The following is a 16,476-nucleotide window of genomic DNA, read 5'->3' on the forward strand; positions in this document are numbered from 1 at the left end:
GATCAGCAAGTCCTAGGCACTGATGATTTACTCACAGCGCCACCCACGTCCACTCCCCCCAGAGTTAGGGACCTTTAAATAAAGTAATATTTAATTCAAGGCAGTGGGGCTTCTTAGAAATCTAATAATCTGATACCCGTATCTTCGCTCATGCTTCTAGGGTCAAAGGAATACACATGCTCACAAGTGCATCAACCTCATTTTGTTTCTTAATGGCCTTGCCAAAACCAGTTTGAAAACTTTGCATGTGCTTCAAAGAAAGGATTATAGGGAAGAATTTTCAACAAGGTGTCATCTGGTTGTCTTAGGGAGCATACTCATGAGAATAGATACAAACTCTTCTTCTTTCCTTCAACTCCAGACAATGTAACATTAACTGCTTTAACCTCTAGGTAAGAACGCAATGCCATTATTTCAATGTTAGTTATTTACAGTGACTTCCCTCTCTGACAGCTGCTGTGCTGTATATTACAGAAATTACTTGCAACGAAGGTACTTGGTTGGAGACTACTTCAAATCACCAGCACTGACTGATGTCAGAACTTCAGGTACAATAAATTCACTGCAGTACTAATCTAGCTAGCAGACATGCTTTTGTGTTCTGTTTCAGAATGACGAGAAAGAAATGTGTTGACTGCAGAGCACCAGTAAATCTAGTGTGTTAGTTCTACACTGAAATAGACTTAATTCCCAATGAAATAGTAGGGCATCACATAGTTAGTAGTAACTTTTTGGACTGATTTAGATGGGACCTAAGTGCAACTGAATCAGGCTGCAGTCCAAATCCTACTTACCTGGGAGTAAGTTGTGGAATCTGAATAGATATGGTTAGGAATGTACTGGTACTGTAGGTGCAGACCAACAGGAGTAATTCAGCTGAAAAGTTCATGCCTTTGTGTTGTGATTGTATTTAGGATGGAGCTTAAAGGTGCCAGGCGAAAGGATGCAGTATAAATAAATAATGAAATAACAGCCAGTGCTTTTCAGTATCAATTGACACATGACAGCATTTGACATGCAAACGGTATTTGATTGCAGCTGACAGCTAAGCATCAGTAGCAATCCACTTAGCATCCTGAGCTGAAATGTAACTGCAGTCAGTATTTAGCAGTTTGCTTCCAGCAGCATTAAGTAAATTCAACCAAACAGGAAATATTATTAACACAAGGGGACAGGCAGGTTGTTGTTTAGTCGTGTCCGACTCTTTGTGACCCCATGGACCAGAGCACACCAGGCAGGTAGCACACACAAAGGAATGCTAATATAAAATTTCAGTCCCAACAGTTGAACGCTAGGTTTGTATTTTAAAACGCAAACTAGAAATCCAAGATTTGATTTTGGGAAATTTGGTGCATTTTATAATTTCCGGGGGGTGGGGGTGGGGTAACTTCAGCTCTACTTTTCACTCGGCACATTTAAAGATAACCAGGAGTCTTGGTACTTCTTGGGCTGTATGTTTTCTTAGGCAGCTCCTAGTTATGTTTTCATTTCTAACTTTTTGTGCTATGGAGCAATGCCTTTCTTGCCTATATGAGTACCCTTACCATTCTTGAAACTCAGGTGTGATCGTCTTGTGAAATGAAAATACTTTCACAGAACCCGATGGGCGTTTCAAAGCTGACCTTATTTTATTATATTTTGCTCAAGCGTCTAATCTCAGTGGAGTTCTTTACATTGCCATTCTCCCTCGGCTGCTTTATCACCTTCCAAATCACGCTGTCTGAGAATTTCAGTAATGTGTTTACGCCCTCTTCTAGATCATCAGCAAATGCTTCAATAAGCCTGGACCTCAGGGTGATCCCATTATAGACTTTGAGCCATCCAGCAGGCAGAATTGTTGTTCTGTCTGCTTCCTTTTTTCTTTTTCTTTTAACAACTGTGTGCTCCTAGCCAGAAGTCCATGAACTTTTAAACAGATATCAAGTTGCTTTATTTTATTTTATTTTCATTTGATGAATGTGAACAAGGGTGGGCCCTCTCACACTGGCACTGCCTCAAATGTTGTCTGTCATCCCCATTAATCAGGTAAGCACAAAGCCTTTATGCAGTGCTATTTTTTTCCTAGAAAATAGGTGCCGGAACTCACAACGAACGCCTGCCTTCTTCTCTTAGAATGGCAATGGCACCCACCTGAAAGGTGCCAGAACTGAGTTCCAGCTGAACTAAAGCCCTGCCTTTATGGGAGTTTGCCTTGGAGAATGCAAAGTCACCTACTGGTAGGTTAGCCATCCACATTTATTTTGTTTATTGATTACTAACCTTTTCTTGCTGCTGCTGTTACTCAGCTAATTATGTATTTCCCAACTTCCCACTACCTAAAGAGTAAAAACCTTCTATAGTTGTTATTGGGTTTATTTGCTTGGTAAATAATGACTCAGGACTTGATTACTGTAGTTAATTGTCTTTCTTCTTACATTGCTATTGTTTTATATTATTGGATTACTTTTCTTAGATTTATTTTTACATTTTGTATTGATCTCCCATATTATGCCTGTTAATTTTTGTTGCTGTTGCTGCTTGCTAAAGCTGTAATTGTGTCTTTGGGGCCAACTAGTCGGTCAGGGCAGAGCTGCTTTTGGGTAGCTCACTGAACAAAATATCTGAAAGGGCCTTGAAGATAAGTTGCCTACCTTTGTTGAAATACCTTCTGCTCTGTGCAACTGCTATACTACAACAGTTGGCAAATAGGCAAGTAGATAAGGCACCACCCAACCTTGCGTGGGGTGTTTGCGTCTCATTTTAGTTGAGCAAATCTGTCTTTCTTATGTTAGTCAACTTTTGGTTGCATCCAAAAGTTATACGAGAAGAACACCACTTACTTGGGAGAGCTTTTCCTTAACTTCCTACCCACTGCTGCTATTTGTGCCCCATGTAAGGCCTCTCCTGGGGAGCAGGGATCTTTAGGAAAGGCCTGTGAGGGCAGGGAGAATTGCCAAAAAACCAAGCCGAGGCAACTTCTAATTTCCCCGTCACACCCCATGAGCTTCATAGCTGAGTGGGGATCGGAACTCAGATGTCCCCAGCAGTGGCGTAGCGTGGGTTGTCAGCACCCGGGGCAAGGCAAGTAATGTGCGCCCCCTAACCCGTGGATTTGTGCCCCCTAACCCTAACCCCCAGATGTTGCGCCCGGTGTGGCCGGCCCCCCCCGCACCCCCCACGCTACGCCACTGGTCCCCAGTCTAAGTACAACACATTCACTAAGCCACACTAGCTCTTAATAATTCACAGAAAAGTAATAATCGTGGAAGTGAATTGCCCTTACAGGGATATATCCGTTATCCATCCTACCTTTCCTATTCCCTTATTTTGTGGGAGCGTGAGATTTCAAATCTTTGGAGTGCAGATCATTTCCCCATGAAATATTAGATGCTGTGCTGCTGATGTGATTGGCCTGTGAATTCTTTCAGCAATGTCTTCAGACTTGTCATAGTTACGAATGCTTGTGCTGCTGAGAACAGCAACAGATCAGATGGCAGTGAGGTAGGGTGGGGTGAGGTGTCCACCAACGAGACAGCCGACGTTAACCTTCATTGTTGTCATATGTGTTGGCTATAGGTCATTCCTCCCCACCCCAGTCCCAGTTTTAACTAATTAAGTACAAAAACGAGCCCAGCAATTTGATGCAATGAGAAGCGAGGATGACACCAGACAAGAAGATCTGGGGCTTCCTCAAAAAACTTTGGCGCTTTGAGGCAGCAATGTGAACCTCTATGGGGTTGGAAATAAGGAATAAACTGAAGACCACTTAATAAGGTGAGTTACCAGAAGCAGAAGCAAAATTCTTCTCACTAACCCCCTTTCCCTGTATCTGATCATTTGTAGGTTCGTTGCCCCAGAAATGTCAGGTAAAGAGGTGATTTCAGAGTTTGCTTCCTCCATTGTTACTGAAATGTCGGGTCTTTCACTCTGCTAATTAAAAGCTGTTGATGAAAAGAGTGTGATGTAGCCTTTTGGCCTGTCCCTGAATACCCAATCATAAAACTGCTCGAAGTCTGAGATCTTACACCATTACAGCACAGCTGATTCATACTTCCCTTTTCAAATTAGTACAGGAGGAACCTGACTTTAAATGGCAAAACTCTGCTATCAAATGTTAATGGTGAATATTTATTTAAATGGTCAGATTTTTTTACAAGGAACACAGAAACAAGGCCCCAATCCTTTTCCAATCAGTTCTGGGAAGCTCCACCATTTAAACCAATTACCTTTCAGAACCGATGATGCCTTGCAAAACATTTTGCTATGTAAACTCTTTTATTCCCCCCCCCGCCACATACAAAGTGGGTACTCTTGGCCCCCTTGAAGTGTTAAGTAAATTAAGTGACATTCCACTCCAAACATTTCAGAGAAATGTCCCCCTGCTCCCTGATTTCGGCGAGGATTTCATTTCAGCCCCTCATAACAAATGGTCGTGACTAGTACCAGTTCCAGTGACTCTGGAAAGTATCTCTGGATGACGTGCATTTCCATCAGGAAAGATGAGAACGTGAACCCATAATCATCCTGTATAGGGATACCAAGGATCACCTAGCACTGGCCTAATGTGTGTGGTGCTCAACATATAGGAATCCATTCATTTTGACAGATCCATGCTCACATTGCTGAGTGTCCTTAGTCTTTAACACTATGGCAAGGAAGAAAAACCTTATTGGGTTCCAACTCCCATCAGTTTCAGCCAGCACAGCTAATGGTCATTAAAGCTGTGCCAACCTTTATGTTTGGGGTGGGGGTTGGAATCTTGGAATCTTGTTTCATATATATATAGTGGCATTTGATGAGAGTTCTTTTGTACATTGCATAAATCCCTTACTACAAGAGCAAAACCAATGGAATGAAATGGAATGTTTCTCTTCTCTAGGAATATCAGTCAAGCCCTTTACTTCAGGACAAGCTAGTCAGATGGGCAAGGTCCCTCTCCTTCCTAACGAGTCTGCAAATAAACATTTGTGCAATATGTTTCAGGAATATGGCTCCTGTGGTTTCTTCTTCCACTAATTTCAATCCTCTTCAAGTGTAGTCAGTGTGATGACAGCCAGTTGTTGTTGGACAACAATGCCCACCATTCCTAACTATTGGCCATGTTGGCTGGGGCTGATGGGAGTTGGTGTCCAAAAACATCTAGAAGGGACCAGATTGACTACCCCATGCTAACATTATTATTTTTTCATATCCCATGTGAAAAGTTTCTAGTAATTCTAATTGGCTTGCAATATTTAAGATTTAATGATTTGGTTTTGGGTCCCCCCCCCCACCTTAGCATGATTCCATGTGGTGATTCTTAACATCAGATAGGAGAAAAGTCATTTCATTAAATTTTTTTGCCACTAACGTGTTTCTAATTAATGTAAGTGTAGCTGTGAAACTGAATATCTCCTTAATCTTAGAGAGCTCAGGTCTATAATTACCTGATTCACCCCTTGTGTTCTTTGTTTAAGGTTCATTGCCAGAAAGGGAGTTTATGTTCTATAATGGAAAACTCATTTTTTTCTTCATAATGGAATTTATAAAATACCATGCCCTCAACTGTGCATTTGAAGGGATCTATTATAGAACTAATTCCGTAGAGTTTCCCATCCAGAACACCGAAAGCACCATCCAGTTCTATTAAAATTTGTTTTGCTTCTTTTAAGAGGGCTGGACCCCTGATGGAATTGACTTTTATGTTGTGAATAGTGGTAGAGGAAGGTTGTACAGAGAATTTTGGTTGAGAATTAAAGGACCAAGCCCTACACTGTGACTAGCCCGCCTGCACATCAAATGGAATCTTTAGTTTGATACTGATTGGAATTACAAGGACAGAAGAAGTGAAGTGGCCATGTGCTCCCATAATGATCATATCTGGATGTCTCCAGGTGTTGCTGAAATCCCCACTTTCATGCCAAAGTGTAAGCAGATAAATAGATAAATAGGTACTGCTCCGGCAGGAAGGTAAATGGCATTTCTGTGCGCTGCTCTGGTTCGCCAGAAGCGGCTTAGTCATGCTGGCCACATGACCCAGAAGCTGTACGCCGGCTCCCTTAGCCAATAAAGCAAAATGAGCGCCGCAACCCCAGAGTCGGCCACGACTGGACCTAATGGTCAGGGGTCCCTTTACCTTTATCTTCTTCAGTCTTCTGCTCAATGAACAAAGGCCTCCATGTGGAGCTGGTGATAGGACCAGTGTGTTGCTGGAGGGAAACTTCTGAAAGGACAGAAAGATATCAAGTAGCTGTCTGAAGTTTTTATGAGGTTGTACATATGAAACATAGGGACAGGAGTGTTCTGTGGCTCTTGGAGACTGATGTGAGCAGAGTTTCAAGGACCTGGTTTAAGACTGAGAAACTGAGAACCAAAACTGACAGACCCTTCCATCCCTGGTCAAGAAAATAGGGTGGGTCCTAAAAATATCTCTCTCAAGCATCAAAGGCCAGTGTAAAGAGGTGCATATTCAACATATGATGGAAACTATATAATGAAGATCCCAGATGCAGCACTACGGGGAAGTTGGGATGCCATAGAGAATACTCTCTCGAGTCATCATCCTCTGAACATCTGCAGTCAGTGGAACTACCAAGAAGGTAATGGAATTCCAAAGAGAGTCCCTTCTGCTGATCTTAACACTGAGAGAACCTATAGGGATGACGGTGGTACTTCAGAGGTGGAAGGAATGCAGATTACTAACACGGTATTGGGTTTCTCTCTGGCAGATCAAAGATGGCTCAGTGTGTGAACTTCTAACAAGATTACTGTAGTCACTTTTTGAAACAAAATGCTAGCCTAGATGAACCTCAGCATAATCCAGCAAAGTTGTGATTAAATTATTGTGTTGGTAAATGGTCTATGCTTCTTTCCTTCTTTCAGGAAGCAGTACCGAGATATACATCATTATCATCATCATTATGTTTATATTCCACATTTTCTCAAAAGAGCTCAAGGCAGCAGATATACTCCCCCCTCCTCTTGATTTTTCCTCACATCAAGCCTATGAGGTAGATTACACTGAGAGACAGTGACTGGCCCAAATTCACCCAGTGAACTTAGCCATGAAGTGGTGATTTGAACCCTGATTTCCCAGGTCCTAGTTCAGAACTCTAAACCCTACTCCACACTGGCTTTAATATGCATCATAGAATAAGTGTTCAGTGAAGCATTCTTCTCTTAAGCCTCATGTCGCCCTCTTGCCACTGTGTGGCAGGAAGACCACAGAAAGGTTCTGGGGAGCTTCATTCCTTGGAGCCATAATTAACATTTGCTGTTAGTTGTTGTACTAATTAGCCCAGCTCGCAACTCTGGGCTGTTTTACAAACTGAGCAGCATCCATTTCTCCAAGATGTTCTTTTCTGTCTTGGAACGTTAAGTGAGATTCTATACAAATGTGGTCAGGATTCAGGTGCTCAGATGCCCAAAGCCACTTGCTTTGTAGATACATGTGCTGGAGTTCTTTAATGTTAAGTCCTGGCTCTCAATGAGACCTATTGATTTGTGTGAACCTTCAATAAATACTAAGCTAGGTGCTTTAAAAGCACACATGCGGAAATTCTTTGTTGTTAATCCCTTGTTCCCAACAAAACGCTTTGATTGCAATGAACAACTTGATAAGATCATCCTGACTATGCAGCCTATTCTTCTATCTTTTCTATGTGGGCCATTAAAAAATGAAATTCTTGCAAACATTTTGTGCAGTGATTTTTCCTTATCCAGATCTAAAAGTCAGGTTTGATATCCTGGCTTGCTAATTTAACTTTAGTTTATAGAAACGGCAGCTTGAGTGTGGACAAAATAGGAAAACAAACCAGGAACTGAAGCTTTAAATCTCTTCCCCTCACACATAAAGGGGAGCAGGGAGCCCATGCAACTGAGGCTTGTGTTGGCTTGTGCTTATAACAAAAAAACATGGTTTGCTACTGAATCTGAAACAGGCCCCTGTTCCTCCACGCCTCTGAATAGTTATGGTAAGACGCAAGGGACTGCTGCCAAAGAAAGCACTGTGGGCAGGGTACCTGAGGCACCTGAGGTACCTGCCCCTACCTGCCAGGATAGAATGTGAAAATCTACATTAGGAACAAGGATGGGAGGAGAGCAGCAGTGCCTCCTATTTGCCAGGATGCTGGTGTAGAGGCAGTACTGTGGGGGCTTTTGAGGTGGTGGCAGATCCAGCCTCTAAGGAGCAGGCCACAGGCATCACTGCAGCAGTGGCAGCAGCGGGAAATGCATTTCTTGGAGGCCACAACTGCTGCCCCTGTGGATCCTGCCACCTGAGGCGGTCACTCGGCTTGCCTCATGGGTGGGCTGGACCTGACTATCGGAATTTGGCCACAATCCTGCACCTAATAATTGCATTTAACGCCCACTGGAGCCAACATACTCACTTCAGTCAGCACAAGATTGCATTGTGTAGTATTTGGACACAATCTATTGAGGATTTTGGGGGAACAAGTGTCACTGAAATGCATAGGAATGCAATAAAATCGCTGTCGATTTGAGGTTCAGCTACGTCTTGAGGGCACAATGTTGGCTATCCCAGCTTTGGAGTAATTCAGTCAAACATTTCTTGCTCATATGGCACATCTATTCTTTGTTCTAAGTGAAATGACTGATTAAGAAAAATAAAATCCAATAGGTGGCCTTTTCAAAATAGAAATAAAGTCAAGATTATAAAGGTTAAGATATGCATCTATACAAATAGCACCTGGTTCCATGGGAGTTGAGGCTATTAAGAGACCTGCTCCGTATGGTGTCGAACAAGTCTGCACAATTTGCTCAGGCTTTTGAGTCCCACTAAGATTACTTGGCTTTGGGGATTTCACAAGAATTGTCAGCACACTTTTAATACCATATTTGCAGGAAGGTCTAGAAAATTGATTCCCCTCCACCACAAAACTGAAGCTGAGATTTTCAGGACATTGATGCTGCAATCCTATGCATACTTACCTGGGGGTAAGTGCTACTATACTTAATGGAGCTTGCTTCCAAGTAGATGCAGTGCTGTTTTTCCTGAGGGGGGGTGTGCAGGGGGACGCATACCCCTAAACACTGTGTGAATCTTTGTACTGTTTACTGTATTTATTTTTCCTGATTTGAACTATTAAATGGTGATTTTATTGAGTCAAAATGAGAGTACCCCTAAATTTTTTTTTAAGGGAAAAAAAGCACTGGGTAGATGTATAGGATCCTGCGGGCAATGCTCCTTTGTGAAATTACAGCATATAGCCTTTGTGGAAGCTGTATGTCTGAGATCCAATGTGAGTCATAATAAAAGTAGTTCCATTGAAATAAGTGGAGTTAAGTTCATTGATGTCATTTAGCTGGATATCAATCTATATGAATAGCTTCTATGGTGTGTTGGTACTTGATGCAGCACTATATGTTTCAGTTTATCCTACCTCATAGAATTGTTTTGAGGATAGAATGCAATAATGCAATACAAAATGCATGTATGTTCCCCTGAAATATACATGCATTTGTGCATGTATTGCTAAGAAAGAAGTATGTAATTACACACAAGGAAATAAAATAAGTAAGAAAGGCTGTTGCAACTGCAGGTATAAAATCACATCATATTTTGATGGCATTGGGCTTGTTCTGTACACCAGTATTTGCATGTGGATGCATCAACAAAACACAAAACTCCAGACATTGGGCCAGGGGCAGCTTGCATCCAACTTTATCTCTATAACAGGGATGAATCTCACTAGTTATTGCTAGACTAGTTTTCCATCCTCTCTAACCTTTGACTATGTTGACTGAGGCTAAAGAGAGCTGGAGTCCAACAATTTCTGCAGGGCCACAGGTTCCCTATTCCTGCTCAACAAGGATGTGATCCCTATCACTGTCTGCCCTATGACAGCTTTGAAAATATGTCGATGATGACATCTTTATTTTAACAAGTTTCATTTTCCCAGTGAGAGACAGAGCTGCTATATCGCTGGAGACTAATATATCATTGGAGATGTACTGTATTTCATTGTTGTTGTTTTTCAAAAAAAGACCATAGCTAATTCTATCCACTTGAGCCAAACAAAAGAAACACTCTGCTGATTTAGGCTTGTTCAAAAATACCAATTATGTTCTGAAGTGCTGGGGAAGGGGAGGGAAGCTGTCAAAAATCCTTGCATATCATGGAGGCAAAAGGCAACATATTTTGGTCAGTCTAGTAATGCATCACCATCTTGCTGGTTCACATAGATGTTCAGACACTACAATTCCACTGAATAAAAGGAGCATATAAAATGGACAGGGTGTAAGATACTGTCATGTTTTCAATATTTAACTTATTATATAATCTGTTACATTTGTGTTCATCTCACTTGCATAGAAAGGCAAGTTTAAGCAATGGGCCAACTGGGTTGATTCATGAGCTCCTGCTCAGAAGTGACTTTTCCTGTGACCAATTAACTGGAGGATAATGGACAGTTTTATAGTTCATAAATTTGATAACCTTGTCCTATGGGTGGTGCTGGAGTGGGGGGGCATGGGGGCAAGCACACGCACCCCAAACCAGGACTTCACCTCTCACTTTCCCCCATTGAGGGACTCCTGTCATTAACGGATACAGTGGTACCTTGGTTCTCAAACTTTATCTGTTCTGGGAGTCCGTTCGACTCCCGAAACAGTTCAGAAACCAAGGTGCAGCTTCCAATTGGCTGCAGGAACTTCCTGCACTCAATCGGAAGCTGCAGAAACTGCATTGGATGTTTGGCTTCTGAAAAACATTTGCAAACCGGAACACTGACTTCTGGGTTGGCGGTGTTCGGGAGCCAATTTGTTGAGGAGCCAAGCTGTTCGAGTACCAAGGCACCAGAGACACAACTCACTCCTCTCAAAATAAACTTTGTTCCTCTCGTCCTCTGGAATTTTTTCTGGTGCCACTGCTGCCTTTGGATTGGAATTGTGTCCATTGCCCTACTTCCCATCCTGCTATGGTAGCATATCTTATTGTATCAGATGCCCCCTCCTTCAAACTCCCAGTGGTCAACAAAATCACATTTATATTCAAAAGGCCTGCGTTTGCTTTCTGTGAGGAGCCAGAACGTTGGGCCTCAGCAGTTTTCCGGCGCATTCAAGAGGAAGATGGCAGTGACACCTCAATGTGGAAGATAGAACTGGAGTGGGGAGCCTCCTCTAGGCCTTTCTTTCTGACCCTCAGGACTTTTCCCAGGCTACACCCCTCACCAGACCTTCTTGAGTGTTCTTGCCTGGTTAGAATGTGACTGAACTATGGTCATATGCCTTGCTTGCCGGGATGGAGGATAGAGAAGGATGCATGAGTGTTTATAGAAACAAACTTATTGTACAGAGGTTGGCTTTGTATTAATTTTGATTCTGGCCCCACCCAGCACTGGCCCTTGGTTGCCTAGAAAGGAATGTGGCCCTCAAGGTCAAAAAAAGCACCCCCACCCTTGAGGTGGAGAGTCCCACTAATGAGGCAAGTATTGGGACTTAGGCAGCACTGTAAAAATCACCACATAACCAGGCCCTCCAGCAAACTAGATTTTTGGAGGGTAAATCCTTCATATTGTTGTGATCTCCAAACACAGAGACTCCATTTCAGGGCTGCCAGCATGGAATTTGTTGACAAGCACAAAATTAATTAGATTAAACACATTAATATAAATTTGCAAGCAAGCTCCAACTGCTGCTGCTCAAGAGCTGTGTGTTTCATCTCTGAGGATTTTGAAATCTTCCATTTTCTTCACTCAGCATTTTCTTCATTCTGGAATAAACAAGGGCTTAGCATGAATGATCAGTGTTGGCCACCGAGTTACAGCTTTTCAGTTATTTGATGCTGACCATGTATATAAACAGAATCATTTTATTTGTGTTTTGCCAGATAATTTCTAACGAGCACTAAGAACGTATTAGTCATTATACCATTTTTTAAACAGGTCATTAAGCAATACAAATTTCACCAACAACTACTTAAACTAATAACCCCAATTATTTCCTTTAAAGGAAAAATTGCTGAATGAACATTAACAGTGCTTCCTGCCAAAGTGAGAGAAAGAAGGGTCATTCTGTGTTGGTAAAAAGAAACACTGTTTATAAGTGTTTGTTATTGCGGGTCTAGTATATCATAGCTTAGTCGTGTAGAATCAGTTGTAGAATATTTAGGATATTCTCATAAGTAATAGGTAGATTAACACATTTGATTTGTCCAGTATGAAAGCAGCCTTCTGTTCAACAAACAACCTGAGCTAGTACCAAGTTTCCCCATCCCCAGGCAGCTGCTGTGCCCTGTGAGGACCCACCACTGACCCTCTGACCAACAGCTGCTGTGAAGAAACAGCAACAGCCACCTCCATTGGCCACAAGCACTGGCCTTCTCTGGATCACATCCGGGTTCAATGGCAGTGTCAACAACATCTAGGGTGTCTTGAAGGCACCCTGATGGAACCAGCCATGACCCAAGTACTCTGGCCCTAGGGTATGGTCTGAAGACACATGAGACCATCACCTCGCTGAAGCAGGTCTGGGCCTGGTCAGTGCCTGGAAGGGTGACCCTGATCAACCACAACTCTGTTTTAGGTTCCATGATAGAAGGAAGGCAGGATAGGAATGTATGAAAATATGTAAATAAATGGGAGGGGGACCCACGTGAGAGTTCAAAACAGGGGAGAGGGAAGGGCTGCATGTGCTCAACATGTTACCTCTACAGCCAATCTTCCTGAGTGGAGACATTAAGGAGTGGAATGGGAAAGCCTGGTGCATGTGGAGACATTGGTGTTAAGGGCACCAATCCTGCTCCCAGTTTGTATTCCTTCTGAATGCCTGAAGAGGATGCCAGTTGCTCCATTCTTCTAGGTTGGTCATTTTGGAATGACATTTTGTGGAATTACTTCACCCTGTGGACTTGTGGCAAAAGACACCAATAGTTAAAAACAAGAGCTTGATACAGCATCTTCCTAAAGACATTAGAAGACTAATAAACAGTGGATACTGGAAAAGAAAAGAACAGTGATGAAGATTGTTTTACCAGCTTCTTTGGTATTTGAGTGGATGACTGTCATTTGTTTTGCTACTTTAACCCCCCCCCTTCTTTTTGCTTACAGCTACAGCATGCTAAAGCACAGACATTTCTCAGTCGGTTTGAAATTAATTATTGGGGATCACTGATCCCAGACATTAGAGTCTTTGAAGCAGACAATATTTTCATTGTGCAGAGGCAGCCCAGTGAGCCTGATCAGGACCTTTAAACCCTGCCTGCAATGTTAGCAAATAATGGCAGCAATCCCAAGAATGTGAAGGCTGCTTGCTTAGATTGGATTTGTATGGCAATTCTTATCATCCATGGTGTTTTAAAGCTCTTCCTTCCCCCCCACCCCCATTCACTCCTCTGTAATCAAAAGGTGGCCTAAACTGGTGTTCCTTGGAATGCTGTGCTGGTTTTCCTGAAGGATCATTTTGAGAAGGGAGTAGGAAGGGGTGGGAGCTGCAGGCAGTGTCTGGTGTAGGCAGGAGGAGGGCAAGAACAGGACCTTGGACAGTTCCAAGAGGGCCCTGTTGCCCAAAGAGTTCTCTTCCTAGGACAGGGCGGCCCAACTTTTGATACCAAGTGGGCCGCAAGAGATGCAAGCACCTTCACAACAATATAATGAAAAATATAATGGAACTCATCTACTGGGTCAGAGAAGTGTCGTAGGGCACCACCCATGAGACAAGGGATTTGCTAGGAGGGCCTCATGTAAGTTACCAGTGGATCTCCACCTGAAGAAGCAGCTGAAACTGTCTGATAATGCCACCATGCACTGCAAGGTCCCTGGGTCATGACACCATGCAAGGGAAGTAAGTCCTAGTGCCACTTTTTATTTGTAGCTGGGGGCAGCAGGTAGAGCATATGACAGCGCTCATTGGGGAATAGTTGACCAGGTGTCTTCTACACTGAACTCAAATATTCCCTCTACTGCAGGTTTGCTTGTTTTGGGTACTCTGGTTCAAGAAAGTAGCATGTCAGCTGGATATGTTGAACACAGTGTTATAAAAGGGAAGGAAGCCAAACACAGCATATTGTGGCCCATGGCCTATAGGCAATTGTTGCCCTCACCAGATCCCTGCCACTGAGTATGCCTTTGTGTTTTGAGCAAGGAAACACAAGCCTGAGTTATGCACTTAGGGTGAGTGTGTGAGGTATTAAAGTGGGGAGGGAGCAGGGGTTGCTTACAGATCCCACTCACAATAACCCAAGACACATTAGCTCCACCACTGACCTTCCTGAATTCAGCACAAAAGTCTTAAGGGAGACACAGGTAGAGCAATCCAAGCAACCTTTGTGCTAGGATGCAATTTTTTAAGCTGGATGCAGGTGTCCCTTCCCCCAGTCTTGCTTGGCTCCATTGACCTCTCACTGGCCACCATCAGTGGAGTAATGCCAGCATCATTCTGCTGGTTTAGAGCAGGCATCACCAAACTCGGCCCTCCAGATGTTTTTTGGGACTACAATTCCCATCATCCCTGACCACTGGTCCTGTTAGCTAAGGATGATGGGAGTTGTAGTCCCAAAACATCTGGAGGCCTGAGTTTGCAGTTGCCTAGTTTAGAGCATCCCTTCCCACCTGCTAAAACAAGACTTTTGGGGAGCAAGTAAGACATGGGGCTAAGTTAGTCTTGGACGAATCACTACACCAACTCCAGGCTGGCTTGCCACCCCTCTGCCCCTCTCAGCTTCTGCCCTGGCCACCATTTAGGACAGGACTGCAGATGAAGTGGTGGTCTCACCACCACTACCAGAAAGTCACACTGGGTTGGGAGTTAGGCTTGCTCCCTAAGTGTGTTTGAGTGAATGCCTGTAGAATCCTGTCCATGATCAGGAACTCTGACAATGCAGGAAACAGGCTCAGTAGGCAAAGTTCAGAAGTGGAGCTGATGCACATGGAGATGTTGGGAGCAGGGCTTGAGTCCATGTCCCCTCCCTACTTGATGCCTGCATGTGTGATAGGGAATAATAATTCTTGATCAAATAACACTTCTGTGCAGCAAAGAGGAAGGATGTAAAGGCCAATCCATTACAAACACATAGTAATGGGACCACAGTGAGATGTCACACATTGAGGGCAGAGAGGGAACACGTTGTTTTTGGTCAAAAGGGGGCACAAAGTGTGGCAAGGAGGAAGCTGGGTGGTGGTGTTTGTTTGTTTTTTTAAAAAGTATGAGATACTTTGTGGATGGCCACTGTTCTGTGTGTCTCAATAAACTCGTTAGAAGTGGGTTCAAGGCACTGTATGGCAAATTTTCATTTGAATGACTGGGTTGCTTCTAGCATTGTTCTGTCTAATATTTTACAAATTGGCTAAAGCCCAGCAGGAGGCCACAGTACCAGGCCTGGTATCAGCAGTCAGTCAGCATGGTCAAACATCTGCCAGGGCCCACATACTATGGTCAAATTCACACAATATATATAAAGCACATCCTGAGAATTATGGTTTGTTAAAAGTGCTGGGAATTGCAGCTCTATGAGCGGTAAACAACAGGTCCCAGAAGCCTTTGGAGGAAGCCATACACTGAATGTATGGTGTGCATATGACCTCTCAGAATGCCTATCACTGACTCCTAACCTGACCACCACAGCTGTTCCTTGTCTGGGAATATTATTGTCTTATTGTTGGCCAGTCAACTTCATTTTCTTTTCTTCTTCTTCTTTTTTTGAAGAAGAGTTTGGATTTGATATCCCGCTTTATCACTACCCGAAGGAGTCTCAAAGAGGCTAACAATCTCCTTTCCCTTCCTCCCCCACAACAAACACTCTGTGAGGTGAGTGGGGCTGAGAGACTTCAGAGAAGTGTGCCTAGCCCAAGGTCACCCAGCAGCTGCATGTGGAGGAGCGGAGACACGAACCCGGTTCACCAGATTACGAGTCTACCACTCTTAACCACTACACCACACTGGCTCTCCAGTCAACTTCATTTTCAATTTGAATGTTGTGAAACAGCAATTTTACATCCCCCCTCTTCCCAGTTGCTTCAGTATGTTCAACCAAGGTAACCATTCTGTTGACACATGAAGCCCAGGGGGAAGAAAGAATATTAACCACCACCACCTGACCACATTTATAGACTCCTCCCATATTGCAACTTGCATTTCACACAGGAAGATTTATCCCTGTAAATGTTTAGGGAATGCATGTACAAATGACCTTGGTTTAATGGCAGGGCAGGAATTTTAGATTCCTGCAAAGGGACTGTCTTCCTCCCACAAGAAAGGGTGAGTAATTTCCATTTGTGGAGCAGAAAGATCTTTCAGGGTGAATTGTCCCCTCCTCCCTCAGGAAGCCAAAATACAAATTCCCCAGTAAACCAGGCTGCTGGCAGGGATCACATTAAGTGGGAAATTAGCGTACCTAATAGTAAGGGGAGGGGGAGGCAGACCTGCTGAAATCATAACTTGTGCTTCTAAATTTAGAAATCAGCAAATAACTTGCTTGTATCAGTTTTCAAATGGCTTTCATTTTCACGAAATATAATTAAATTCAGATTTGTTTTTTTTAATAGAGATCAGGTCCTCTAG

At 43.2% G+C, this 16,476-nt stretch overlaps 1 long non-coding RNA gene across 4 annotated transcripts; it reads left to right on the forward strand.

Moving 5' to 3' along the window:
* Positions 1 to 216: 216 nt before the first annotated feature.
* LOC309529195 lies at positions 217 to 4,965 on the forward strand. Of its 4 annotated transcripts, none has more exons than XR_014218120.1 (6): positions 217 to 392; positions 475 to 548; positions 2,066 to 2,220; positions 3,556 to 3,753; positions 4,048 to 4,099; positions 4,859 to 4,965. It is a non-coding gene; the product is annotated as an uncharacterized lncRNA (long non-coding RNA). The 4 variants fall into 4 exon arrangements; XR_014218121.1 differs by having other exon boundaries at positions 4,053 to 4,099; XR_014218123.1 differs by having other exon boundaries at positions 2,066 to 2,216.
* Positions 4,966 to 16,476: the final 11,511 nt, after the last annotated feature.

Source organism: Podarcis vaucheri (genome assembly GCF_965113315.1).
Source record: "Podarcis vaucheri genome assembly, chromosome: 3".
In the NCBI taxonomy this organism is placed as follows: domain Eukaryota; kingdom Metazoa; phylum Chordata; class Lepidosauria; order Squamata; family Lacertidae; genus Podarcis; species Podarcis vaucheri.